Source organism: Emydura macquarii, unplaced genomic scaffold, assembly GCF_026122565.2.
Source record: "Emydura macquarii macquarii isolate MOO-44397 ecotype Brisbane River unplaced genomic scaffold, CSIRO-AGI_Emac_v2 contig_1390, whole genome shotgun sequence".
NCBI classification, from domain to species: Eukaryota; Metazoa; Chordata; order Testudines; family Chelidae; genus Emydura; species Emydura macquarii.
The window spans coordinates 11105664-11123143 of record NW_027131527.1 but is presented as its reverse complement, the minus strand read 5'-3'; the positions used below and the strand labels follow the sequence as shown (position 1 = coordinate 11123143).

General features: G+C 38.9%; 1 protein-coding gene across 2 annotated transcripts in view; it reads right to left on the bottom strand.

Moving 5' to 3' along the window:
- The window catches only part of MYPN (myopalladin), a 118394-nt gene extending 104775 nt beyond the window's left edge, over positions 1-13619 (bottom strand). Inside the window, exon 1 of one of the 2 annotated variants that reach the window (XM_067552615.1) lies at positions 13542-13619. The gene's annotated coding sequence lies outside the window, so the exon portion shown is untranslated. The remainder of the gene's footprint in view (positions 1-13541) is intronic. The other variant, XM_067552617.1, reaches the window with a different exon arrangement.
- Between the last annotated feature and the right edge of the window lie 3861 nt (positions 13620-17480).

Sequence of the window (17480 nt, the reverse complement as noted above, 5' to 3'; positions counted from 1 at the left end):
TGGGAGGGGTAAAGCAAAGCAACATAAGACAGTGGGAGCCAGTGCTGCTTCTTCTTCTGGTAGGATTTGCAGGCCCAAAATATATGTGAGTAAGTGTCTAATTCACTCACAGTCACACTCAGACCCCATACTGGTGGTGACTATAAATACAAATCAAGCAGCTAGAAACGTAAGGTGGTAAAAGAAAGGGAACTAAAAGAAGCTAAAGGACACCAATCTATCCTCTAGTTTTTCAAATCAGACAAGGCCTTTCTGCATTCAGACAATATACTAACTAGGGAAGCAGATGAACAAAATCAAGATGAAAATGATTTCAATATAGAGACTGTGTCTATGGCACTGGCAATTGATGACAAAGAAAAACTGCCAGAACATTCATCATGTGACTCCAATCTAATGCTTGAAGATAGTCAGGTAGTATCACCATTAGCACCACCACATTCATAAGGTTTACAAGAAGCAGGAGAGAGTAGTGCTATACTATCTGATTCTTGTCTTTTTAAAGATCCAGGCTTGTGGCCTGAAAACATAACAGATTCTATTAGTCAAAAAATTGTTCTATCTGGTGTCCTAACTTTTGAAGAAATGCGAAAGCTAGCAAAGTCAATGCCAAAAGATGTTGATGGGCATAATTTTCCTGAATTTCTTCTCAAATGTAAGACTTCCAACAAGAGAGAAAAGATACCAAGAGACTGGCTTGTTTGGAGTGCTACCAACCAAGCACTGTATTGTTTTCCATGTCAGCTGTTTCCTGAAGGGAGGCTTATAAAACGCAGTATGCTGGCAAAAAATGAAGGGTATTCACCAATTGTGAAAAAATGGCGTAAATATACACTAAACTTCCTGAACATGAAAAGAGCGTAGAACATAAAACCTGCTACTGCCAGTGGAAGGAACTACAGCAGTCACTATCAGATGGACATGGAGTGGACAGTGAAATTCAAAAACAAATATTAACAGAAGCTACAAGATGGAAGGAAATATTGGAAAGATTGTTGGATGTTACCTTATTTCTTGCTTCACAAGGTTTAGCATTCTAAGGAGATAATAATCTGCTAGGTGACCCACACAATGGTAACTTTCTCGGAACTCTTGCAGTCACATTGGGCCATTAGAATAAAAAAATCAAGACATTGACAGGATATAATACCTTTATAATTACCAAAAAGTTACAAAATAGTCAGCAAACTTGTAGGATTCTCAGGCTGGATGTTATGTTAAACAAAAATAGTAAAGGGGGGGCATGTTTCAGAAATGTGGAATATGTAACAGTAATTACAGAATTAAAAGTTTTTTCATGGCTCATGAGCTTGATATATGGCATGAGGGATTGTGGTATGTGTGTGCGAGGGGGCCCATGTTACAAGTTTGTACTGGGCCTGAAAAAATTATGCTTGGGCCCTGTCAATCCATGAACTAGGTTTGGGCATCATTGTGCTAAGCACTGTTCAGACATATAGGAAATGACACTCCCTGCTCCAAAGAGGTCACAATCTAAAAACCAAATAAAAGAAAACTACGTTATGTGTTAGACTTCAGTGACACAGACACAGTTTTCAAGGCAGCTAAAGAAAAGTAGGATACATCATTTTATAGGGGTTAGAAACTTAATATGGTAAGCTGGATCTTTACTTTTACTTCCCTCTGAAAATCAACAGATCCTCCACTTTTCTGGTTTCTTGACATCCCCGCAAGTGGGAATTGAAGTGATTTGAGCCACCAACAAATGGTTTTTGTATATTAGCCTGCTCTTCCCTATCACTATTTTTCTGCTCCCTCACACATACTAGTTTTTGGCTGTATCTCAGCTTTATCTCAGGCCTGGTTTACACTGCCAATGGAGGTTGACGTAACACGGCTTACATCGACCACCTAAAGAATGTGTCTCCACTGGCAGGTCAATTCCGCTGACCTAAATCGTGATAAAATTCAACCTAATAAAACCACCTCTGCAAGTGGCGTAGCGCTGAAGTCGAATTCTATGGGTCGAACGAGCGTCAGTGTAAATCAACATCGTTGGCCTCCAGGAGGTATCCCATAATGATCTGTTGTGACCGCTCTGGACATTCGCACTCTGCTACACCATGGCCACATAAATAGGAAATAGCTCTTCCCCTCAAGCCCCGGGAAATTTTGAATTCCCATTTCCTGTTTGGTCAGCGTGGAGAGAGCTTAAGGACCAGATAGCTAACAGGAGCCTGAAAAACTGAAGCCAGTAGTGGAAGCCAAGACATTTTAAAGTCTTAGAGCAACCAAAAATCAAATGAATGGCTAGAACTTCGGTGCGTCAGAAACCTTGACACCAGCTGCAGACTGCAGAAGTTAATTCCAATAAGATATCCAATAAAACAAAAGATTTAATAATCTAAAAGTGAAAATGATATTTAGTAAATATAACAGAATGATCTGTTCCTTTTAATAACCCAGGGATGGGATGAGACAGGGAACAGCTGATGGTACCCCAGAGATCATCTCAGCAGACAGGTTCTGGGAATCAGCTAGCACAGCTGAATAGCACCTTAGAATTGTCACACACTCAAAGCTGGAATATAAAGGAGAGCTCAGACATGAAGGCAGGGAAAGCTAAGAAAGAGGATACTCTCTGGTAAACAGAATGGGAGGTGGCAGACCACATACGGTAGCTACTAGAGGCTAGAGGACTCCAGTCCAAACTTCTTACCAGAGTGTTGTTAGTGTTGCTTTCTGTATACTTTTCTTGCTTTGTTTGGGAAGATAATAAAAAGACTTGTGAAAAAGAGACAGAAACTTAACCTGGGTGTGGCTGTCTGTCTATCCCCAGCTGGTGACTAGGGGCACCAGCCTACAGTAAGACTCACCCTTAACTAGAATGGCTTAATTTTGATACAAGGGGATAGGGGCATTTAGGAGCCTGGTTCTCTAACCTGTTTTTACAGCTTCTTACCATCACTTGCCTCCCAATCACACTCAAAGGTTCATCAGTGATAATTATGGGTTCTAGCTAGACCGCCTCAGGCTTTGTGCTTATTAGATCGCATAAACTAAGTAGGGGTTGGACAGAGTTCAGAGAAAAGCAACATAAATGATCAATTAAGTGGCTGGAGGGATTAAATAAAGAAAAGATTAAAGGCCTTAATGTGTATAGATTGAACAGCTAAGGAGAGTAGCATGATAATAATTTACAGATGTTTGAAGGATGTAAACACCAAGAAAAAAAAAGATTGTTTTGGCTTGGTACAATAGGTATAATTGGCTGAATTAGGCCTGCTTAAAGCCTACAATGGGGCAAATCGGGAAGGAAACATAATTCCCATATTTATATGCAGCAAGAGGTCTCAGCACCCTGGCCATGTGGTACAAACAGACTTCAGTCATTACACCAGCCAGGAAAGTGAACAAGTGGTTTTGTGTGTGTGTGTGTGTGTGTGTGTGTGTGTGTGTGTGAGAGAGAGAGAGAGAGAGAGAGAGAGAGAGAGAGAGAGAGAGAGAGAGAGAGAGAGAGAGAGAGAGAGAGAGAGAGAGAGAGAGAGGGCTGCCTAGCTCTGAACTGAGGGTGCAGATTTCACTTCTCCAACCCATCTACACTTCTGCTGGGAGAGACTGACTACTAGGGCTTTACACAGGAGAAGTGGGTTTCACTTTAATAAGAAAATGTAGGGTCTTCTAAAGACAAACAAGCTTTTACCTATGTTTAAACAAAGAGCAGCCATTTGCCAACATAGTGCTATGCGCTTAAGGCTCCTGAATGTGAGAAGGATGGCACTGTAAAATGTGCCTGTTCCATTTAACTGTGTCTCATGATCAACCATTATAAAGTGGAACTCACAAGTAGGTGATAATACTTTCCAGAATCATCATGCCTATATTTGTTGAAAATACTTGGCTTTCACTGGCATCTTCACAACATATCCTAGATGAGGAACTAATGGATTGTCTCTGACAGCCTGATCCAAAGCCCTCTAAAATCAATGGAGAGACTCCTATTGACTTTGACGGCCTTTGAATCTGGCCCTTATTGACTGATTCTATGGAAGAGTGATGTGGGGGTAGAACAGAAGTTCTATGGAATTTTAAATTGTCCTTTTTTCAAAACACTCTATGGACTTTCTTTACTTTGCAATAGTAGTTGCTGGCTTCTACATAGTAGTGTAACTGGGGTGTTAACTTTCTGAAATCCTCACCCTTATCAGGTGACTGGGGTTGAGGAATAAAGTTTAGGCTCTGACCTGCACTCCTGTGTGTCATCTTATTATATAAACTTACTTATTCTCTCCTCTCTCTGATTCTTCATTCTTTTCCTTGTACTGCCTCCTTTGTCTGGAATTCTCTTTTTCCTCCCTCAGGCCACTGAGCCATCTCCTTCTTTAAGTCATGTCTTTAAACTTTACTTTTCATTTTAATTTTAAACTGACTTTCCGTACAAAGTAATTTGTGGTCATCTTGTAAAGCGCTTTCAGATTCACTTATCAAAAAGCACCATATAAGAGTTAGGCATTGTTATTATATGACAAATGTAGTGTAAAAAGAAATTGTATTTTAACTAAATACAAACACATTTTTCAACCTTCTTGTTATTGATGACTCTTCAAGAAGAAACTGAAAATTTTATTACAATTAGACACTAATTTTTAATGATATAAGTCAGAATTCACTTTAAAATACTGTGAGAGTCCATAAAAATTTAGAAAATATATCAGGCAAACTTTTCAGAGTGCACGCGTATGAAAAATGAAACCTCTTTAAATTAAACATCTTTTTAAAGTGATTTTAGTACTTGTGAAAAGTCACACAAATTTGTGTAACATTGACAGTATCTGTTTATCCAAAATATAAGCATTGTGTGGGCAGTGTCAATGTAAGTGTATCCACTAAAGTACCGTAACTTTGACCAGAGGGATAACACTTCAGAATAGTAGAAGATAGAACTTTTGCTTCAGCCATTCACTCTATGTTGAGCAGCCCAACAATGATGACATATGTGCCAAGTGTGATTTATGTGTGTGTGTTGTGGATATATGTCCTCTATTAGAAACTGAGATGACATCACAGCTAATTTCAAACAACTCCCCAAACAATCAGCATATTTTAACAACCACTAACCTGGGCCAGATTTAAGCCAGTTGCTTTATGTGTGCAATTCAGTCTCCAGAGCCATTTGGTCCCCAAGTATAAGGTACCAAGACATCCAAAGCAAAGGCTCAAAAGATATATCATAGGATTTCAAATATAGCCTGATCTGACAAACTATGCATCTTACAAACTAACTTTAGACCTATTGGTACACAGTGACATACACTAAAGCTTTGTGCAGTCATACTAGTTATAAAATTCATTTTCTTTTTACTTAACATGCTTGGGGAGATGCATTTTTTTAATGTCTTGTGTATGCTTAAAAGAGGAAGACTATTAGAAGATTCCAGATCCAGAAATATATAAGGAAAAACCATCTATTTAGGTAAATCATTGTGGGCATCTGATTAGATTATCAGTAGTGCTTTAAGTAAACAGGTTTGAGTTATCTCTTTACCTGCTGGTTATGAAGCAGTGCTTACTGGATGTTCAAGCTAAATATCAGACAAAACAATGTTTAAACAGAATTAAGGTTCTAGTTATACCTCACATAAGTATTAAAAACATAAAGAGAATTTTATAGGTACTTATTAAAAGAAACATTTAGTTTGGAAAATTTTAATTTGGAAATTCATAAGATGTCCTTGCAAGACAGAGTGAAATAATATTATGCTGTCAATTATGAATTTTTGGAAACCTGGAGAATTACAGGTGCAGATACATTTTTATATTTGAAGTGGATTTAAAAACATTCTGAATTCTGAAACTTGAGTGTCTAGAGTTAGGTTCCTAAATCTATTTTAAGGCACTTCTGAAAATCAGGCCAAATGTATTTACAAGACTAAATATGGATTAAAGAGCTTAGTTTTAAAATCTTGGCCAGATTCTTTCTCACACATATATAGGGTACATGAAAAATCTTTCTTCTGGGTAGAGAGCATTAATTTTTATCTTTCACTGTGCAACTGTCATATTTCAGAGTATAATCCAGACAAGTGAGGGGTTGTGTCATTGCCTCCTCTGTAACCATGGAGGCCTCAAATGCTCTGCTGCTGTGGCTCACAGTCAGGACACCAGCACCCAGTTGACAAACATGCAGGTCACACCCTAGGCCTCTGTGTGCTGTACATCCCTGGATCAGCAGCTCTGATTTCAGCAGCCTGCCTACAACACCACTCTACCCTGGCTTCCACTAGCCTTGGTTACTACTTGCAGGGTGACCCCAACACAATCCTAGTCCTGAGTTTTCCAAAACCATCTGTTTCTGAAGTGTTCAGCCCCCTCCTAGTCCACACACAGAAATAATAAGGCTTGTTTGCTTCTTTAAGAAGAAGACTAAAGCACATTATCTTAACTAGGGGGTAAATACACCCTTCCCTTCAAACACAACACTGAGGTGGTTTCCAAAACAAGTTTATTACCAATAGGGCATAGATTAAGTAATGCCAAGTAAAAGAAATTATAGCAGACATAGTTACAAGCAAATAAAAATGAAAACACACATCTATAAGGCTAAAACTTAATCTATCAAGGTACAGGCTGTGTTCAAGATGGTTTCACTAATTATTTTTCTTTCCAGCCACGGCTGACTTTCCCTCAGTCAGGCGTACACAGTGCTGGCTTCCCCTGTCTTCCACGGTGAAAGATCTTTGCCCAAGTATGTTTCTCACCTATATTCAGTTCCCAAAGACTTGAACCACCCCTTTGTTGAAGGGCCCATCTTTCTTAGTTTGAAAGAGCTCTGGCTCTTTCTGTCTGTCCAACGATGGATGCCAAAATGTCTTTCTGTTTCTGCTATTGTTTCTCAAAATTCAGTGACATTCTTTCAAGAGGCAGCATGATCTCATGCTGTTCTTCCCTTCTTGCAGTCTTCCCATCCCCTTGCTAATTTGAATGTAAATGGGGTCAGACCCTGCTTAATTTAATTGGAGAAAGTCAGTTAGATGTGATGTTCTCTCCTGTCTGGAAGACACCTGTTTCTCCCTTTGTTTGGTCACTGACTGCAAAGCATAATATAAATGAACATCCGTAATTCCTTACGTAGCGTTAATATATATAATTCACTGTGATATTAATCACCAGTGTGTCACAGGCTTTCATAAAACACCTCTCTCAATACACTTTTATAATAACGGTAATACTGTGCACATTCAGTTGATTCAGTTGCTTATCACTTGAGGTTCTGACCCCCTGTCTTTATAGTCCAGATAAAGTTTCTCTTCCTGCTGGGTTGTAGACACAAAGATGTCTCCCTCTCCACTTGTTAGCTTTGTTTATCCAATATGTAAATGATCCTTCATTGTCTCTGCCTGATGACTGGATTGGTCAGAGAAGCTAACACATTCCTTTGTCTAGGTCAGACTTGTTTACTAACTCCCCCTGACATGCCTGGTATAAACACACTTTAGTTATAATTCCAGTATATACACATAACTCGTAATACACACTGCGTATATACATTACACAACAATATTAATGATCAGTGAGTTGTTGGTTTTCCAATGACATATTACATAGACACCTTTTTAGATATGTAATGGGTTGAGGTACACTGAATTGGCCATGCCAGCTGAAACTCATTACCTGATACCAGGAAGCCCCTTGCCCTGTGGCACTGGGATGCTCTTAGGGCAGTGGTCCCCAAACATTTTGGGTCTGCACCCCACAGGAGCTGGGGGCAAGAGTGGGACTGCAGACAAGAGCCAGGAGCATGGTCAGGGCTGGGGCCAGGAACGGGGCCGTAGCCGCAGCCAGGAGCAGGAGTGTGGCCGGGAGCAGGACTGAGGCTGGGGCCAGCAGCATAGGGGGACTGCATTCGAGAACAGGACCAGAGCTGTGCCCAGGCCTGGCAGCGTGGCAGGGGCTGTGGCTAGGATCCCGGAGTGTGGCCAGGAGTGGGGCTGGGAGCTTGGGGACAAGGCTGGGGCCAAGCTGGGGGCAGAGGAGGAGGGCTGGCCTGGGCCCTGCCACACACCCCTGAACATTCTTCCGCATCCCCCCACAGTTTGGGGACCACTGACTTAGGGTCACAGTGACATAGTTAGGTTGACCTACCCCCTCTCTCTTCACTATAGATGTAGCTAGGTTGATGGAAGAATTCTGTCAATCTAGCTACCTCCTCTTGGAGAAGTGGATTAACAACATAAATGGAAAAACCCCTTCTGTCGATATAGGAAGCATCTATACTATGGTGCTACAACAGCACAGCTGCAGTGGCAAAGCTGTGCCTCTGTAGTGTAGACATAACCTCAGATTTTCCCTTTTTTATGCTGATTATGTATGTGCAAAAATATGAGACTAGAATTAAGTGCTGTGGTTGAATCTCCAGTGTTTCAAATGCTTAGGGTGTCTTTCAGACTATAATGCTCCTTTGATGTTTAAGTGAGATATAACTACAAATTTATCTCTACAATAACAATACTTTTTCTGCTAACTTCCTTAAGTTTCTAATCTGAACTTGCAGTATGTAGATGTATGTCCTTATTTTTTATACAAATTTTGAATTTTTTAATGTATTTGTTAGGTGATTTTTCTTTCAATTTATGTTGAGGGAGGTTTGGAAGGGGGAATTTGTTTGGAGGGGGTTTGGAATAAATAATCAGGAAACTTAATATCATTAGAATGTATGTTAGAATTATTGGGTCAAATAAGAGAAGTCTTTACTCTGTCAAGCTCATAGTGAAGTCAATGGAGTAGTAAGGACTGCATGAGTGAAGACTGCAAGATTTGGTCCATTGTAATTAAAATTTTTAACTAAATCTTAGGCAATATATTTTAAAAAGTTAATGGTTCCCATAAACTCTGTGTAAATATGCAGACATTATAACTCTTAAGAACCTTGTATTCAGAGATCATAGCTAATATTAACTCATCTGACATGGTGACAGAGTTTATAATGGTTATAAACAGGCTATTTCTATGTTCATATCTATTATAAATCCTGCACAGAAGCCAATGGAGATTATTATAGTTATAAACAGACTATTTCAATGCTGCTGGCTATTATAAACTCATTGGAAAGCCAACTAGATTTATAATGATCATGAACTGACTATTTAAAGGCTCATTTACAAACTCCAGCAGGAGGCCAACAGTGTTTGTAAAGGTCACAAAATGACTATTTTTCAGAAATTTGGACAATAATTTTTAATATTATTTATTACAAAAAACAGCCAATATACTTATAGGGCCAAATAATCCTTGATTTCAGTTCTTTTATTTTAAAAAGTAGAGTTATAGCAAAAATAAATTTGGTTCATTATGTTTACAATATCCAATAAGCAGTTTTGTCTGACTTTGAATGTGTCCTGATTTCATCAGCATATGGTATTGTCTGTATGGAAATGTTCATATTTGTGAAAATTATTGTCAAGTTGGGGACACTGTTTTTTGCAAGTCTGAGTGGCTATCAAAATCTCAAAGCATTTTTTGTGGATTATTTGGTATGTTGAATTTTAACCTGAAACTGGTTGTATAGTATTTCTTCTGGTACATTGATTGGCTGTGCCTACCACAAGTGTCCAGGAGGGAGAGCAGAAACTATGTCTCAGTTTCAGTGGGAAGAGGCTGCATATTGTGGGTTTCCTCTGAGACTGTCTGAAATATAGTGTCTCTCATATCTCCAGGGTCCTAGAATTTTGTTAAAAACATGTTTAGAAAGGCTTATGAGTTGTGTCTCTACCCTAGGTCCCATCGACAAGCAGGTAGCAACTCTGTGTTGTCTGTGTTGCAAAGTGTGTGTGGCAGGCTCAGGGAATTCTGGATTAGGAATCAGTGATCATGCTTGGTAGCTCCTTGGTGGCCTACCATCCACCAGAGTTGGGAATAATCCACTGTTACTTTCCTCCCCACCCAAGAAGAAAACACCAAGTACAGGTGATGGGGGTTTGCTAAAGGAACTGCTCTATTGCTGCTGCTTGAAATGATACATAGAATTGCTTTGACTTGCATTTCTGCAAATTTGAAATTTTGAGTTAAAAAGTTTGGCTTTTTGTATTTTCACGTTTTGAAAGAAAACTAACCATTTTCTGTCAAGATTTCCAAGGGGAAAAAAAACACCTTAGGAAGCCCCAAATTACCTGAATTTTGTGTGAAAAATCAACAAAAATTGTCATCACTCTTGCATAATTCTTGTTTCAATTAGCAGGGGAAAAAAGACCACTAGCTTGCAGTCATTCCAATCTCCTAAGGTTAAACTTGGTGAGTACTTAGGTGGGAGACCTCCAGTGACATAAGGAGACAGTGGAATATCTGTACCTTTTCTTCTCTAGATGGCAACTTCATCTTCTACAAATTTTTCCCTGTGTTTCTGGTTGGATTTCTCTCACAACTTCACATTTTCCCTCTAAATCAAAGTAAATTATGCAAAAATACCCCAATACAGTGTTAAAGTTGAGATTTTAATCAGAAAATGGAAGAAATTGAGTGAAAGTTCAAATAGAAGTCAGGAACTCCCATCTGCTCACATGTAGACCGTGGTGCTCCACACGAACCGTAGGCCAAAAATGGTCCTATTTGCCTTCTAATTCCAGGACTCTCATCCAACATGAATACAATGCTTCAGTACACTTCTGGAATGGAAAATCTCCTGTATTTAGGCCAGATGCAAATAGCACAGCCACACTACCTCCTTGATAACTCCCTTTCAGTCCATCCTGCACCACTAGGGTCATAGGAGCAACAAGGGAATACAGTGGGGGAATCTGCTCAACATCTTAGATGTCTACACACACAAATGCAAGGACTATGGTAGGATGAATCTCATTACTGCTATATCACTATAAAGGGGTACAACTTGTTCAGGGAGGAAAGGAAGGAAAAAAGGGAGGAGGTATTGCATTGTACATCAAGAATTTATATGCTTTTTCTGAGGTCCAGAAGGAGGTGAGAGGCAGACCAGTTGAAAGACTCTGGGTGAAGATAAAAGAGGTAAAATAGAAGTGATGTCATTGGAGGGGTCTACTATAGACCACTAAATTAGGAAGAGGAGGTGGATGAGGCATATCTAGAACAAATAACAGAAATTTTCAAAACACAAGACCTGGTACTAATGGAGGGCTTTAACTACTCAGACATCTGTTGGAAAAGAAATATGGCCAAATACAAAACGTCCAGTACATTATAGGAATGAATTGGGGTCAACTTTGATTTCAGATGGTGGAGGAAGTAACCAAGGAAGCAGCCATTTTAGATTGGATTCTGACTAACAGGGAGGAATTGGTTGTCAATCTGAAGGAGAAAGCCAAGATGGGTGAAAGTGATAGTGAAATGACAGATTTCATGATTCTAAGGAGATGAAGGAGTGAGAGCAGCAGATAAGGAAAAAGCACTTCAAAAAGGGAGACAAACTCAGAGAACTGGTAGGTAAGTTCCCATAGGAAGAAAATCTAAGGGAAAAGGAGTTCAGGAGAGTTGGCAGTGTTTCAAGGAGACAGTATTAAAGGCACAAGAGCAAGCTTATCCCAATGTAAAGGAAAGATAGGAAGAATAGCAAGAAACCAATATAGCTGCATCAGGAGCTCTTTAATTACCTGAAAATCAAAAAGGAATCCTACAAAAAATGGAAATATGGACAAATTGCTAAAGATGAGTACAAAAAAATAGCACACACATATAGGCACAAAATCAGAAAGGTTAAAACACAAAATAAGTTACACCTAGCAAGGGACATAAAAAACAATAAGAAGAGGTTATATAAGTACATTAGGAGCAAGAGAAAGACAAAGAAAAGTGAAGGACCGCTACTTAGCAGAAAAAGAGAACTAATAATGGATACCACCACAAAGGCTGATGTTTTTAATGCTTGTTTTGCTTCAGTCTTCATTAACCAGATTAATTGTGACCAGATGCTTAACACAATTAATATTAACAATAAGGGGGAAGGAACACAAGCCAGAATAGGGAAAGAACAGCTTAAAGAATATTGAGATATTCATTTTGGTAAGGCCATATGAAATTCACCCTGGGATTCTTAAGGAACTATCTGAAGCAATTTTGGAAAAGATGACTGAGGACGAACCTGATAATAGTCTTCAAATATATTAAGAGCTGTTATAAAGAAGATGGTAATCAATTGTTCTCCAGATCCACTGAAGGTCGGACAAGAAGTAATGGACATAATCAGTAGTCAGGGAGATTTAGGTTGAATATTAGGAAAAAATTCCTAACTATAAGGATAGTTAAGTACTGGAATAGATTTCCAAGGGAGATTGTGCAATCCCCATCATTAGAAGCTTTTGAGAATAGGCTAGACAAACACCTGTCAGGGATGGTCTAAGTATACTTGGTCCTGCCTCAGCACAGGGATTTGACTAGATGACCTCTCAAGGTCTCTTCTAGCAATACATATCTATGATTCTATTTACGTGGTAGATGCCAATTACACCAAAATAGTTCCTGTTAGGTTTGAATGATGCATGCAAAATCAGGGGCCTTGTCCCTAATTAAATCATGAAAGGTGGGAAACTTTATTGACCCCCAACCCTGCACTAATCAGAATGAACAGAAGACTAGATAGATTTCTTGTTGGCAGACACCCCATCTTTTTGAGAGTTAAACTACAGGCAAAACCAATGGGACTGAATTTAAATATTTTGTTCCTCCTATTTACATATTTTATTTTTGCTTTTTCTCTCCCTGCCTACTACAACGGAATAGAGGACTGAGCTAGCATGTCTGCTAACCACCTTAGCAGAGGGTCACAAGCTGTTACTGCTACCTAGGAGATGAGATCCCCACCTTCTAGGGCTATCTTGAACCTCCACACTCTGTGCCTCCTTCTTTCACCATCAACCATTCAAGCACCTATCTCACTCTATGTCCATCTTGCCCTTTTGTAATCAAACATTTCCTCATGGATTTTTTTCCCCCCTACCTGCAGGTTCAGTGCTGCTCCCACTGGTCAGATGCTTCCCCCACTCCCAACTTCTTGCTGGTGCAGCAACTCCACCATCTATTTCAACCCTCTTTCTATCAGCCTCTATTGCTGCCTGCCCACCAGATACATACATTCCCACTTTCCTAGAGAACCTTTGCTCCTCAACTGAGTACTCCTTGTAGAAATACAGACTTTATCACCTGGAAAATGTTTTGCTGCAGGGGAGGAAGATCAGAAGAAAATCATCTGGGATATGGGAAAGAAGTGGTGTCATTACAGTATTTCCAGTTTCTACACAAGAATTATTTACTTCCCATAATCTCCAATCCTGTCTCATTGAGTGCAGCACTGCAGTCTGTTAACTCTTGCAGTTCAGACCCTATCCCCATGCCCTGAGAGAAGAAATCCATCCCTTTTGCTTTCACAGTGAGACTCTCCCTCCTCCTTGCCCCAATCCCATGGGAGAACAGATCCCTCCCTTCTGTGTTCAAATGCAGACCTTTTCTTCTGCTTTCACAAATGAGATACCTTAGCTCATCCCTAAAACATTTTAGGACAATTAATTATACTAAAACAATCCAGCACAGAAATTTGTAAAGAAGCCATTTCTGCTTACCATGAAGTGATGTGACCTGCCTGTATGAGAATGAGCCTCAGTACGGGGTTCTTCCTGTCCTTTGCATCTTTGCTTGTCTTTGCTTATTGCAGGCTGCTGCCTCCCTGCTTGCTCTTTACGAAGTTGTAAGAAGGCTAATTTTAGGGTGCTTCATCATTCTGCCATGGAAAGACATGGTGTCATGTCAGAATCAGCAACATGTGGCACCACTTGGAGCTGCTATTTTATAAGCTAAGATTCGTGTTCTCAAATTAGTCTCTGTAGAACAGAAATGACTCAATTGTTGATATAATATTTCGAGAGCAATGTACCTAAGGCATTAAAGATCAGTATTTCATCCTAAAAGAAGTAATCAAGAGAACTTTTTAATTATACTGGGATTGGCATCCTATTGTCCAACTCTTAAGACACTCTGGATACAAAGATTTGGATAAAAAATTATTGTATGGAAATTTTCTGGTGTTTCTTTAGCTCTTAGTTTATTGCCCCATTAATAGAATTGAAACATTCATACAATAGGGTGACATGTTCATTTCAGTAGGTAGAGAGCACACTGCATGAATAAATGGAGTGCATGCCCAGCTATATGTGTGGGAGGCTGAACAATGTTCAGAATTCGCAGCCCCAAGCTGAAGGAGCCAGTGCACATTGTTGTGGGGCTTATACGACATGGCTTGGACAGGAGTAGTGGTTGTGATCCCCTGCTCCACGTGTTTTTTGGGATATTGGATACCTGTGGTTCAGTAATCCAATAGCCACACAATTAACGTGAAAGTCATGTGCTTCTCTGAGCAGGGTCTTCACTCACCCTGCACTGTCTTTCTATAACCTCTCTACCTTTCACCCCCATATATGGTATAAATGTATTCTTTCTGCTGTGTTTTGTGCCTTTTCAGGATGGAGAAGGGGTGGTAGCAGGACTTAGCTTATATGGAGACCAGATTCTGACACACGTTAAGTAATACCTTACTCCACAAATTGTCCCACTGAAATCTATGGAATATTCACAAAATTAGTTTCTGGTAGTACTCAGCAGCATGTATAAGGGAGGCATCTATCTCTTAGAGTTGGCTAGTTCATCTACACCCACTGGAAATCAAAATTACATTGGTTCATGTGCTGGATGGAAATCAAATAATATGAATAGCAGTAGCATGATGAACCACATACCTACTTCACAGAGATATAGTGGCGAATAATTACAAGTTTACAACCTGCTATAGAGATTTAAATCACTATAGATGTAATGGTTAAATCCAAAAATGTTTGAATTCAGGTGTCTAAAGTTAGGCACTTAAATCCATATTTAAGTTAAAAAATAATTTGCTTGATGTTCAGAAGTGCTGATCACCTGCAGTTTCCATTGACTTCAATGGGAACTACTGGTGCTCAGTAAATAACTGATTTTTCAGTTTGCTGGCAATTCCAAAACATACACACACACAAAAAAGTTCATTTTAGGTTGACCCCTAACAACATTTTTTAAAATTTTCAGTAAATTGAAAAATCCAAAACATTTTGTTTTGGGTTAAACAAAACATTTTGTTTCAATTTGGAAAGTTTTTTTAATAAAAAAAATCAAAATGTTTTGTTTTTAAAATATCAAGAAATATTTGCCCTTTTTGGAATGTTTTTATATGAACAACTCTGTGAAACTGACACAAAGCTACAAAACATTTTGATGTTGCTGAATCTCCCATTTTTCACTGAAAAAAAGTTTCATCCAAAAAATGTGTATCCAGCTCTATTTTCAGGTTCTTTGTCACTGTTTCTCCAAAACATTTTTCTTTTGCAAGAACTAAAATAAATAGACATAAACCTCCAGATCCAGCGATGGTTTATTCATAAATATCTTCAAATTCCTTTAAACAACATATGTACAAAAATGAAAATGCCTTGATTATATGTCATTCAGAGCTGGTTAAACAGCTCTAGAGACCTCAGTTGTTCTCTATGGAAGAAAATTCAAGCAGAGGACAGAAAATTCTGTGAGTTTCTCATTGAAGTTTCCACCAGATTGCTCCTGGGGGGTGGAGGGGAGATGGATTTGCCTTCTTATGGAGTAAACAATGGTGTTGGCCCAGTGACCCCTGAAATATGCCAGAGGCTCTACCTGGCTCTTCCTGGCTCTCTCAAGCTTTGTAATATCATGGGTGCATAAAAATCATGCTGCTAGAGGTTTCCCTGCCTTTTGAAGCCCCTGGAACCACTCTTAAGAAAGGTTCCATAATGCAGAGGGACTCCACACTGTAGAATACATTAAATCCACTAACCAAGGATTCCCTGCAGGGTTGATGGAGAGAGAGTGCATATCCCCCAGTCCCTCATCATGTATGGATCCCCAACCCAACAAAGGGGCTTCCACAAGATCTGAAAAAAGAGGGTATGATGCTACTTGTCTCCCAGCAAAGGCTCTGAGGGCTTTTAATCTCCTCTGCTTTCAAAAGTGAAATTTGAGACAAAGAGGTTGTGGAAGAATGCCTTTGAAAGGGAGTAGGGCCTTATTAAGTCCAACTGCTTATTACTCAGGCAAAATTTCCATTAGCTTAGATCTGACTGGGCAAGAAGTGTTGAACCGTAAGGCCCAAGAAAGGAAAATCTCCCAAGAGAACCAGAGAAACAAACTAAATATTGCATTGATTTTGTTTAAATCTACACCCAAATCATTATCTCATATTTCCTGGTGTAATTATATTATATGGAAACTGAGATATCCCAGCACTAAAATGATAATTTCTGTTTAATAAACTACCTATATCGCAAAAGAGACATGAAATTTTTGGGATACATTTGTTAATGTATTTTCATATCCAACTCCTCCTTCCTCAACACATTTAAGCAAATTAAATATATATAAATATTTATATAATATAAATATTTTCTCTGCATGAACTAACTGTACCAACTATAATGACATGATCCTTTATCTTCAAATACATGTACACATCTCCACACAGTGGTCAAAGTACATACTACATGTGAATGTTAATATTTAAAATCTACTTCACATTGTTATTCTTTACATTTAATATCCTGGTGCTCTCATATATTATACTGAAGCAAAAGAAACATGACTAAAGCCAGCAATACAGAGAATGAAACCATGATGAATAGACAAAATATATATATATTTCATCTAAGTAAATACTGCTAGTTTTCCATCCATGGTTACTAAGAAGGGTTAATGTCAATCAGTCACTTTCCTGAAAATGAACACCTATATAATTGTCTCTCTAAAAGTGCTAAGTCATTTTGACCTCAATCAAATTTGCAAATGTATCATTTTCTTTAAGGATGAACTGCATCTTTTTAGTTTTAACCCTTACTACTAAAACCATAGCAATCATCCCTACCAGAGAAATCTTGCTGAGTCTCTGCCTAATTGGATGCATGAGGGAGATTTTAGCTGGGGCTGGAAAAAAGAATATTGAAGAGAAAAGACCATATACCCATTTATATTTCCTGTTTCCCTATTTTTTTAACCTTACTTAAAAAAGGCCAAACAAAAGTGTCAAATCCCACCAGTTGAGTCTTTCCTTTAGTTTGAGAAAGGCTGCTGTAAAAAGTACATGTATCCTGGCCCTACTCACAGAGCTCTGAAGCATACACCTGTCGTGGAGAAATTTTTCAGACTTCTAGGAAAATAAGTTTGTGTTAGAGACACTTTTCCCCCATTCCATGCCTCATATCTCAGTTTCAGTGGGTTTTGCCACCATAGGAGGAGGAGGAGAGCATCAGTTTCATGGAATTTACAAGCAAATCTTACAAAAACAAGGAGTATTTGTGCTCAGTAACAATATATAACCTGAACTTTTTGTTGCTCCCACTGAAAATGCATTTGATATATATGTTTGGTATAAGAGATGATTGCTTTTAGCACACTCAAACTAAGTTTGCAAGCTCAGAACTATGTGATTAACTGGAGGCCAAATTGTCCCT